Below are 12,983 nucleotides of genomic sequence, written 5' to 3'. Positions count from 1 at the left end.
ACCCTTCCAAGTGCCAGATACAACCCGGTGATCGCTCTCTCACAGGGCGACGAGGAGAGGATCGCCGGGTAGGATTATGCTATGCGATGATACTTGGTGAACTTACCATCTACTCTTTTCTATATGCTTCAAGATGGAGGCTGCCAGAAGCGTAGTCTTTGATAGGACTAGCTATCCCCCTCTTATTCTGGCATTCTGCAGTTCAGTCCACATATGCTACCCTTTTCCATTTGATACCAATGCATACATATGTAGTGTAGCTCCTTGCTTGCGAGTACTTTGGATGAGTACTCACGGTTGCTTGCCTCCCCCCTTTTCCCCTTTCTATACCCGGTTTTTGCGACCAGACGTTGGAACCCAGGAGCCAGACACCACTGTCGACGATGACTCCTACTACAGTGGAGGTACCTACTACTATGTGCAAGCCGCTCACGACGACCAGGAGTAGTTTAGGAGGATCCCAGGCAGGAGGCCTGCGCCTCTTTCGATATGTATCCCAGTTAGTGCTAGCCTTTTAAGGCAATTTTGTTTAACTTATGTCTGTACTCAGATATTATTGCTTCCGCTGACTCTTGTGTATTCGTTCTTATGTATTCGAGCCCTCGAGGCCCTTGGCTTGTAATATAAAGCTTGTATTATTTTAATTTGTGTCTAGAGTTGTGTTGTGATATCTTCCCCTGAGTTCTTGATCTTGATCGTACACATTTGCGTGTATGATTAGTGTACGGTCAAATCGAGAGCGTCACAAGTTGGTATCAGAGCCGACTGCCTGTAGGAATCCCCTTCCACACTCCTTGGCCGAAGTCGAGTCTAGTCATTGCAAAACTTTTACTAACATGGCTGTGTGGCTTACGGGCCCACGTCGCCATTGGGTGGTATTATAATCTTTTATTCCTCGTCTATACTCTGGGTCTATGATATCTCTTCTATTTGTGTTAAATGATTTTTCTAACTCTAATACTAGGTTCTTGTAATTACCTCCTCCCGGAGAGACCCTCACTCTAGATGATTGCTTGGTGCACCAGAAGATTCGAAGATACTCTCCGATGTTCTCTTGAGACTTTGTGCCCGTCGCCTTTGCAATTACCTACCACCGAAATATCCCTATGGATAATACATACACCTGCCGTCCTTACTTTTATTCCCAGTTGATCTTGTTATTACAAGATACCTCGAAATTCTCTCTATTATTCCGAGAATACTTTGTGCCTACTTCCTTGCAGTTCTTTGCCACCTGAATGCCCCTATGGATAATTTCTCGCACTTATCGAGTATCCGCTCATCCCCACTTGATTCATGTATTTCCCAAAAGTCTTAGAAATACCATTCGATCTTCCAAAAATCCTGAGCAGCCTATTGCTCTTGAAATTCTTGCTTGCTTGCATTATGGCTAATCCCATAAGTATAGTAACCTTATTGGCAACCTTTGTCACTCACTTTGAGTCCATTGATTCAATATTTTGCGAATGCTCGCAATCCTCAATCAGATCCTAGAATTCATCCTTCTGGCTCAGACGTCACATTAAACGTGAGCTAGATCTCGGACAATCAAATTGTTGTCGATTGTACCCCTCAGCTTACTCAACTTATCCATCCTTAATCAGAGCATTTTCTTTTGATCCCTTTATTTGTAAATCATAATTCCTTTACATTTGAGCTTTGAATTAGTCAGTTGTTTCTATAATTTGATCCCTTGCATTCGTTCTTCTTCTGGTTGAGTACCGTCCTTTGCGGTCCGCTAGATCCTTTGGTGGATTATTGTCCAACCTTTCCTGCATATTCTCAAAACCTGGAGCTCTTTCCTTGATACATAATGCCATTGATAAATCCTATTCCCTGATTTGGCCAACCATGCTCTGCTTTTGAGCTGGTGATATTTACTCTAGAAGCTTGAGGTATATGTTCCTAAGATGCCCCGATGGGTTGAACCTATACCTTCCCTAAAAACCATATTAACCCGAAGGTTTTCATAAGTCATACCCTTCAGGTGTTTTACCAGATATTTTTCTACCATACAACTTCTTCGAGGACGAGAAGTGAATGAAAGGTCAAGCATTTGAGAAGTAGGAGTTGACCTTGAACTTTGACTTCATGCCCATGGACACGATGTAGATCTTATCATTAAAGCTTCTCTTAAATTAATTATTCCCTCGATATAAGTTCATTTTATAACTGGGATCTGACCTTTTGCAATCATGGTTCCGACCATGTTCTCCTTTAAATACCATTTCCTATGCAAGTTTAAGCACTTGTCTTCTATAGAGCAATACCCAGTCCAACCTATACTTTGATCTGTCGTCGAGTATTACCCCCTGGTATCTCGAGATTATCATGAAACCGCATAACTTTTTATGAGTTCTTCATCATGTACTACATTCTCACCGATTCCAAATTTTTCCTGGGTTCTGAGTGGTTAGTCATTCGAGTACATCGATAACTGAATCGCGTCCATTCTACGATTCAACTATTCTTAGCAATCTTCTTTGCTTATGAGTTTGTACCTGATCACTTTATTCCTAGCCTGATTGACTATATCATTATTGTACTAATTTTGAACTGTGCTCCCTGGTCCTTCATGAAGCACAATTTTCGACGATGAGCTAACCTTACGTCGATCTTCCTCGTCATATCGTTTCAACTTGAACAACAAGCTTGAGTTTGAGTTTGTGTCATGCCCTTGGTTCCGATAACCTTTCTCTTCATCATTCATTTGACTTGATGTCATCACCGATCGATTACATCTTCATAACTCTCTCGACAAATGTGTCGTGATCATCATCAACATTCTGAGCTCTTCCAAGATATCTATCGAATTCTTGATGAGGAATACCATCCTTGCCCCCCGATGGTTTGCATTACCATCGACAACGTTATTGCCCTCTCTCCGACACAAACTTGTTCATGTTTTGTGTAGTACCTTGAGTTCCCTTCTATCTACCTTATGTTATGTTCTACCTTGGAGTATTACCATATTTTACGTCAAGAATGTCGTGGGAATTTCATCACCGGTTAAGAATTCCTGATACAAGTAATACTTCTCACCATTTCCGTTCATTTCTTGGTCCCCGTGTTGTTTGTAACCGGAATACCAACAATTGAACTATGATGTGTGGATTCAAAACTTCTAGCAACCCTATTGCTTTGAAGTTAATGGCCGACCGTCCATTCTTAGACTATTGGTTATTGAATCACCATTCTAACACCGATCATGCTACCTAAGCCCATATTTCGGGTGCACCTTTCAATCAATGTTTAATTGTGTATGCATTCCTCGAGCATACACCATTATATCATTTGATCTGACAAATGTTATCTCCTTGTTCACATGATTGTGGAAACCCATCTTTTTGGGAATCTCGAGGAATGGTCGCTGAGTCCATTAGCCACCTCTTCATCCTCTCCTTGGTTTTCATGATGAACTCTTGTTTCAGAACTTGCTTCCATAGTTCATTCCCCGATAATCTTACAATGTCATCCCGTCATGTTGTGTTGCACCTTTTTCTTCTCAAGCACTCGATGTTTGAGGTATCCAGACACGGATCAGATCTGAATCTCGGTCAGATATGATGGTTGGAACATATTTCCAAGAGTTATAACATTGGTCTTTATATAACCCAGTAAGGTGATGTCAGGCCTAGCACACCTGGCCGGAGGCCCTATTGTTATAGTTTCCTTTTTAGCAAGGTTAACCATTCTCCCCTGAGGAAATTCTAAGACTTATTCTATAAGTTGTTCCCGATGGACCCTTTGTATATTCAAAGACTGACCTTTGCTTGAAGACCATGTCAATGCTATCTTGAAGCATGTCTATGGTACTCCGATTTTCAATAAAAACATTTCAAGCACAATGCTAAAATTTCCTTATCAATTATCCAAACACCGTTGTATGGGTAACATCATGAAGTTTCTCTCCCCTTACCTAAAGGGTTTTCTACTTTATACCCTGTCATGGATATCATGCTCTACTTGTCCTTGGGAGGATATACCCCTGAAATATGTGTTCAAGCACATTTTCCTTTCCATTGTTTTGTTTAAACTTTCTAGTAATCTGACTTAACTAAGCAGTGATAATTCCTTGCTTAGGTAAGCACCTTATTGTACCACGCTGCTAGTACGACCATGTTACTATTGTTGATGACATTTCGGTAACCACCGATGGACAAGAACTTTGCCTACCAGTCCGCCTCGTTCAACGAGCAGGAAAATGGTTCTCTTCATCCCTCGCCCTTGGTACCAACGTTGTTACCGACATAACTGACTTGTTATTCTCTAACATGCCTTGCTATCATGATCGTGCAACATGACATCGCCCTCCTACCATTAACCCACATGGTGGGCCCATAACCCACACCTCCACAGGATTGGAACCTGACTCTCCTGTACACCCCCTGGTTTCCAAAGTTACTCCTCGCGCGTGGCCTCGTATGTAATTCATGGGCCACCTTCCTAGTGCTCTATTCTGGTAACAGATGCAATACTTAATCTCGTTGCTCTGGACCCCTTTTGCACTTTGTTTCAGACATTGAATGATTGCCTATCCGTTTGAAACTTCTCATGGTACCTTCTTAAGTTTCAATTCAAGCGATACTTATGCTTCTTCCCCTGAGTTAACTGTCTGATGCTCAATTTTGTTAGAATCCGTCCTTATAGAGTTTTCCTCCTCTTATCCTTTCGTAAGTACGGTGAAGATCTTGAAGGAAGGACGACAACTTCATCGTGATGCATTGATGCATAGGAATGAAGACATCAACTCTATGAACCGAGAAGAGCAACTAAGACCGAGAAAATTCGTTAGAATTTCGTAACCAAATCCCTTCCCCCTTACTCCCCCTCTTAAATCTCGGGACGGGATTTCTTGTAGTGGAGGAGAATTGTGACGCCCGGATAATTAAGCTACAGTAATTCCCTGCCAATGACGCCACGTCAACTCGATTACTTCTGTTAAACTCGCATTTATTCAAAACCGATTCAAAATTCAAATTTAAAATAAAGTCAAAATAATTATCTCTTCAAATAGTAAAACAAAAATGTTCGAATAACTCTATAAATTCCACTGATCATCTTCTTGTTGAAACCAACTTTATTGGACTCACAAATAATTCCTAGGAAAATTAATAAGTGGTCTAACAGAAAATAAAATGGCCTTTTCAAAGTAAACAAAGATATAAACTTTCCCAAATTAAATGGAACCTTGTGTATAGCCCCCAAAACATTTTATTTGAATTATATGTGCACTGTCTTGTAGAATTAATATCATTTAGTGCCTAAAATAAATAGAAAATTGAGACAAAAGGTTTGACAGAAAAAAGAGCGAAAATATGTAATGTGCACTTAACCAGCCCATTGAACAATGCAGTGGCCCAGCCCAACCCCACTTTTCTCCACCTCTTGCTATAGAAGGCAGGGGCCGTGGTGTTCATCCCCGAGCGCCATGGCCGGTGATGCACACGCATCGGCATCCATCCGAGCTTCGGAGAAGATAAGATCGAACCCCAGGCCCCCGCAACAAACCCTAGCTCCTCTCCCTCTCTTCTCCATCACGCCACTTCTCTTCCCCGAGCACACACCCGTAGCACCATCGCCATGGCCATGCTCGATCCCGCAGCCACCGTGATCCCCGCGCCACCGAAGGATGTCCAGGAGCCCAGGAGGGTTCTTCTTCTTCGGCCACAACACCAGATCGGAGCTGGGAGACTGCCGTTGTGTCGCCCACGACGGCGTCTTCTTCCTCTGCCTCACCGACGAACCTCATCGATCCCGACCGTCACTGCTGGTCCTGAACCCCGACGAGCCTTTCTTGAGCTCCAAGGTGAGCTCCCGCTTGAAACCCCTCTCCTTACCGGTCGTTTCCATGCTCGTAGCTGCCGCCGCCATTGTCGTTGCTCTCGCCGGCGCTGCCGATGCTTGTCACCGCTGCCGTTGTGAGTTCTCGGACCAGCCGAGCACGCCATCATGCTCGTGGCATCGCGTAGAAGTCGCCCAGCCCGTCAACTCTTCACGCACAAGGCCGTGGCCACGAACCCACCGAGTTCGAGCTCCGGCAGCCGCCTCTACTCGACGCCGTCGCCATTGGAGGCCGGCTTCGACCGCTGCCCGCTCCCCTGCTCTGCTGCTGATCGCTGCTAGCTGATGCACGAGCCGCTCACGCCGACTGCTATTGCTCGCCTACGACTGCGCTGCGGCGCCCGGTCTCGATGCGCCTCGCTTACTCGGCCTCTACTCCCGCTTGCCCCTGCCGCACGCTGCCTTGCTGCGCCCAGCCTGCCTCCTCCCCGATGCGGTGCGCGCCCACCGTCGTGCCGCCCTGCGCGCTCGCCGCTCCCTCCCCATGCGAGCATGTGCCGTCCCTGGGCCGCTTCGCCGGTGCCGCTCGTCCAACCGCGGTTGGTCTGTGCGTGTGCCCGGCGCCCGCACGCCCGCGCCCGCTAAAGCCCCCGCCCCGTTAGGCCTGTGCCACTGGCCAACGGGCCCCACATCCAAAAAAAGAAAAGAAATAAAAAATATATAAAAATTAATTAATTCTATTTAGTAATTAATTATCTTAATTAATCCTAATTAGTTTAACCTAATGACTAATTAAACTAATGAACATGTTTAATTAATCTAGGTCAATGACAGTGGGACCCATTTGTCAGTTTGACCGGTCAACGGTCAGAGTTGACCGCTGACATCAGGCTGACATCATGCTGACGTCATAAATGCTTTTTGATTTAAATTAATTCTGTTAATTAAAAGAAATGAATTAAAACTTTAAAAATTAATATTAAATAATCCGTAGTTCGAATGAAAATACTTTGTACATGAAAGTTGCTTAGAACGACGAGACGAATCCGAATACGCAGCCCGTTCGTCCGCCACCTGTCCCTAGCATAGCGAACATGCAACTTTCCCCCTCCGGTTCATCTGCCCGAAAACGCGAAACACCGGGAATACTTTCCCAGATGTTTTCCCCCTTCGCCGGTATCGCCTATCCCTACGTTAGGTCACCCCTAGCACAACGTATTGCCGCGTCTTGCTTTGTGTTACATTTGATTGATCTGTTATTTATTGTGTTCCCCCTTTGTTACTCCTTTCCGGTAGACTCCGAGACCGCTGCCGATGTCCGTGTGTTGGACTACATTGAAGATGACCCCTCCTTCTTGCCAGAGCAACCAGGCAAGCCCTCCCCTTGATCACTAGATATCGCCTATTCTTCTCTCTACTGCTTGCATTAGAGTAGTGTAGCATGTTACTGCTTTCCGTTAATCCTATCCTGATGCATAGCCTGTCTTTGCTACTATTGTTATTACCTTTACCTGCAATCCTAAATGCTTAGTATAGGATGCTAGTATTCCATCAGTGGCCCTACATTCTTGTCCTTATGCCATGCTATACTATCGGGCCGTGATCACTTGGGAGATGATCATGGGTATATACTTATATACATAATATGTGATACATGTGGTGACTAAAGTCGGGTTGGCTCGTAGAGTACCCGCAAGTGATTCCGATGTGGGGGCTGAAGGGGCGGGAGGTTCCATCTAGGTAGTGGTGGGCCTGGGTTCCGGACGGCCTCCGACTGTTACTTTGTGGCAGAGCGACATGGCAGGTTGAGACCGCCTAGGAGAGAGGTGGGCCTGGCCTTGGTCGACGTCCGCGGTTACTTCTAAATAACACACTTAACGAGATCTTAGTATTTGATCTGAGTCTGGCCACTGGCCTATACGCACTAACCGACTACGCGGGAACAGTTATGGTCACTCGACATCGTGGTATCAGCCGAAGCCTTCGTGACGTCAGCGACTGAGCGGCGCGCGCCGGATTGGACTGGAACGCCTGCTCTTGTATTAGGGAGGCTAGGTCTGTTTCCGGCCACCCTCGCAACATGCAGGTGTGCAATGGGCGATGGGCCTAGACCCCTGTGCCATAGGATTTAGACCGGCGTGCTGACCTATCTGTTGTGCCTAGGTGGGGCTGCGACGTGTTGATCTTCCGAGGCCGGGCATGACCTAGGAAAGTGTGTCCGTCCAAAGGGGATCAAGCGTGTTGGCAAATGTGGTGCACCCCTGCAGGGAAGTTTATCTATTCGAAAGCCTTGTCCCTCGGTAAAAGTACGACCCGGAGTTGTACCTTGACCTTATGACAACTAGAACCGGATACTTAATAAAATACACCCTTCCAAGTGCCAGATACAACCCGGTGATCGCTCTCTCACAGGGCGACAAGGAGAGGATCGCCGGGTAGGATTATGCTATGCGATGATACTTGGTGAACTTACCATCTACTCTCTTCTATATGCTTCAAGATGGAGGCTGCCAGCGTAGTCTTCGATAGGACTAACTATCCCCCTCTTATTCTGGCATTCTGCAGTTCTGTCCACATATGCTACCCTTTTCCATTTGATACCAATGCATACATATGTAGTGTAGCTCCTTGCTTGCGAGTACTTTGGATGAGTACTCATGGTTTCTTTGCTCCCCCCTTTCCCCTTTCTATACCCGGTTTTTGCGACCAGACGTTGGAGCCCATGAGCCAAATGCCACTGTCGATGATGACTCCTACTACACTAGAGGTGCCTACTACTACGTGCAGGCCGCTCACGACGACCAGGAGTAGTTTAGGAGGATCCCAGGCAGGAGGCCTGCGCCTCGTTCGATATGTATCCTAGTTTGTGCTAGCCTTTTTAAGGCAATTTTGTTTAACTTATGTCTGTACTCAGATATTATTGCTTCCGCTGACTCTTGTGTATTTGAGCTTATGTATTCGAGCCCTCGAGGCCCTTGGCTTGTAATATAAAGCTTGTACTATTTTAACTTGTGTCTAGAGTTGTGTTGTGATATCTTCCCATGAGTTCTTGATCTTGATCGTACACATTTGCGTGTATGATTAGTGTACGGTCAAATGGAGGGCGTCATAGTCGTGTATTATATGAGTCTTTGCTTTGTTTGTTTTTGAGTTTGTCTGGACACACCTATTTGAGAGGGACACACATTTTTCGTGATTTGTTAGAATACTCTATGTGCTTCACTTATATCTTTTGAGCTAGGTGATGACCCACAAGTATAGGGGATCAATTATAGATCTTTTCGATAAGTAAGAGTGTCAAACCCAACGAGGAGCAAAAGGAAATGACAAGTGGTTTTCAGCAAGGTGATGTCTTCAAGTGCTGAAATTGTAAGTAACAGAGTAGTCACTTTCATCAAGGTAGCAGAGTAGTCACTTTCAAAAGGAAACAGAGTAGTTTGATAGAACATTGGATATTTTGTAATGAGCAAGTAATGATAATAGTAACAAAAGTGCAGCAAGGTAGCCGATTCCTTTTGAGGCAAAGGATAGGCCAAAATGGTCTCTTATGATAAGCAAAGCGTTCTTGAGGGTACATGGGATTTTCATCTAGTCACTTTCATCATGTTGGCTTAATTCGTGTTCGGTACTTTGATAATTTGATATGTGGGTGGACCGGTGCTTAGGTGTTGTTCTTACCTGAACGAACCTCCTACTTATGATTAACCCTCCCGCAAGCATCCGCAACTACGAGAAAAGTATTAAGAATAAATTTTAACCATAGCATTAAACTTTTGGATCCAATCGGCCCCTTACGGAATAACGCATAAATTGGGGTTTAAGCTTCTATCACTCTTGCAAACCATCATCTAATTGCTACTCCACAATGCATTCCCTTAGGCCTAAATATGGTGAAGTGTCATGTAGTCAATGTTCACATGACACCACTAAGGGAATCACAACATACATACTATCAAAATAACGAACACATATCAAGTTCACATGATTACTTGCAACATGATTTCTCCTGTGACCTCAAGAACAAAAGTAACTACTCACAAACTATAATCATCCTCAAGATCAGAGGGGTATTAAATAGCATAATGGATCTTAACATATAATCTTCCACCAAATAAACTATATAGTAATCAACTACAAGATGTAATCAACACTACTAGTCACCCACAAGCACCAATCTATAGTTCCGGTAACAAGATTGAACACAAGAGATGAACTAGGGTTTGAGAGGAGATGGTGCCGTTGAAGATGTTGATGGAGATTGCCCTCCCCAAGATGGGAGAGTTGGTGGTGATGATGATGACGATGATTTCCCCCTCCGGGAGGGAAGTTCCCCCGGCGGAATCTCTCCGCCGGAGGGCAAAAGTGTGCCTGCACAAGTTCCGCCTCGAGACGGCGGCGCTCCATCCTGAAAGTCCTCTCTCTATTTTTTCTAGGTCAAAATGACCTATACACCAAAATATGGGCACTAGAGGTGGGCTTGGGTGAGCACAACCCACCAGGGCGCGCCTGGGCTCCTTGGCGCGCCAAGGTGGGTTGTGCCCACTTGGTGGGCCCCCTCTAGTAGTTATTTGCTCCAATATTCCTCAAATAATCCATAAGAAATCTCCGTGAAGTTTCATCTTGTTTGGAGTTGTGCAGAATAGGTGGTCTGGCGTAGTTTTTCAACGTCCAGATTTCCAGCTGCTGAAATTCTCCCTCTTTGTGTGTACCTTGCATATTATGAGAGAAAAGGCATTAGTTTACTCCAAAAAGCATTATTATGGATAAAAACATTATAAATAACAGTAAGAAAACATGATACAAAATGGACGTATCAACTCCCCCAAGCTTAGACCTGCTTGTCCTCAAGCGAAAACCGAAATCGAAAAACATGTCCACATGCTTTGAGAGAGAGGTGTCGATAAAAACAAAATACGGACATAGAAGCATCATGTAGATTATCATAACAACAAAAAAATTGAACATAAGACTTTTACCATATACTTCTCATGAATAAGTAACAATTCATCACACAATTGAAGTATATAGCAAAAACTCTATTAGAAACCAACAAACTATGTTCTCAGTCAACTTTGCAACTACAATTCATCATCTTTTCAGGAAGGGTCATGTATCGGAGCCTTTTGGCAAGTCCACATACTCAACCATCATATAGTATTCTATGATTGCTAACACTCACCGCGTACACATGAGCAAAACGTTTCAACTGGACACATAGAAAGATAGGGGCTTGTAGTTTCGCCTCCCAACGTATTCACCTCAAGGGTGATGTCAACAATAATGACTCATGCTATCTATATTCAACTAGACATATGTGCCTAGATCTTTCCTCACCACATGATGCTTGCCAAAGGAGATAAATAAAATGGAATAGAAGGAAAACTTTGACTCTTTGCATAAAAGTAAATATAGAAAAGTAAAAGATAGGCCCTTCGTAGAGGGAAGCAGAGATTGACATGGACTTATTTGTTTGTATGATCAACCCCTTAGTGCAAAAGAATGTCATGTTGCATTGCCCCTTGAGATAGCGACCTTTATTATGCAGTCTGTCGCTTTTATTCTTCACCATCACAAGTCCATGCAATGCTGAATTTTCTCTTACACTAAATGATCTCACACTTTTAGAAGCAATTTTTATTGCCTTTTTTGCACCGATGACAACTTACTTGAGGGATCTTGTTCAATTCCTAGGTAGGTATGGTGGACACTTGAAAATAAGATTTGGGTTTAAGGGTTTTTGGATGCACAAGTAGTATCACTACTTAGTGCAGAATTTTTGGCTAGAAAAGATAGGGGCAAGCATCACATGTTAAAGGATCCATGACAATATGAATTCTATGTGAATATAAACAAACATAAACCATTAAGTTGTCTTCCTTGTCCAATGTCAACAATTTTGACATATAATATTTTGATGAGGGCTCACAATCACAAAAGATTTCTAGGATGGTATATTTATATGTGAATCTTCTCTTCCCTTATTAATTCTTTCATGAGTTGCGTCATTGACTAATGCTATGTTTGTCAATCTCTAATAGAATTTTCTACTTACGTTTTTCCTTATGTGGTGTCATCACCTACCATAAGTTTAGTATATGATCTTTTCTTAATTTATTTACTTTCTTTTATTTATTTCTTTTCTATTTTTATTCCTTATTTCTTTTCTTTTATTTGCAACATGGAAGTAAAGAAAGCAAAAACTCAAACTAAACTTTATTATACAACTTGCACACGATTACAAGGATAGATCACTAAGCAAACTCTCAAAGAAAGGATCAAACTAAACTTTTCTTCATCTAAAGCAAAAGATCGAACTAAAATAAATAAAGGAAAGAAGATAGTGGGATGATACGATACCAGGGCACCCCCCAAGCTTGGATAAAGCCAAGGGGAGTGCCCATACCTAATACTCAATTCTCTTTTGGTGGTGAGAAAGATGACGGTGGTCATGAAGTAGTATTCTCCAATATAACCATGAGTAGATCCTTCAAACCTTGAATCTCCCGAAGGGCTTGATGAATTAATTCACTGTTTTTCTTCACCTTAGCCATTATGTGTTTATTCTCTGGGCCCCACGGTTTTGTTCCTGCACCATTCTCTCTTGGCCGAGATATGTCCCAATTGGACGGTATGTGCCTACGAGGAGTATTCTCGAACCCATAATTGTGAATCAAATTGCGAAAATTGTTACTATGTAATCTGTGTAAAGGCCTCCTCGGAGGGAGTTCTTCTTGCACTTCTAGGATCGCTTGATTGTTTAAGGATCCCATGGCTTGATGAGGATTGGGATGAGTAGAGATGCCGGCTAGTGTGCCTCTCTCGGAGGCCGAAGAGTGAACCCCAAAAGGATATCCCTCCTCTTCCTCCATAGTAGATCTCCAGCTTCATCTCTCCTTAGATCCTCCTGAACTACCCTTGTGTCTTCTTCTCCATTATTGAAAGGTGAGGAAGGCATGATGTTGGTCTAGTTGAATCTGTCAGAAAACAACGAGAAAAGAGAACAGAGGATTTCTCTGCGATACGGTGGTTAACAGGTTCGGGAAGTATATATAGATTTTTTATCTTGGGGGACAAGCAAACGGATGAAAAATGGAGTCCGGAAGGTGTCCCAGGTGGGCACAGCCCACCTGGGTGCGCCAGGCAAGTGTCTTGTGCCTACCAGGGTACGCTTCCTGGAAGTTTCTTTATTTCCTAATTTT

This window comes from Triticum aestivum, chromosome 3A, assembly GCF_018294505.1.
Source record: "Triticum aestivum cultivar Chinese Spring chromosome 3A, IWGSC CS RefSeq v2.1, whole genome shotgun sequence".
Lineage (NCBI taxonomy): Eukaryota > Viridiplantae > Streptophyta > Magnoliopsida > Poales > Poaceae > Triticum > Triticum aestivum.
The sequence above is the reverse complement of the archived record's forward strand: the minus strand, read 5'-3'. Positions refer to the sequence as shown.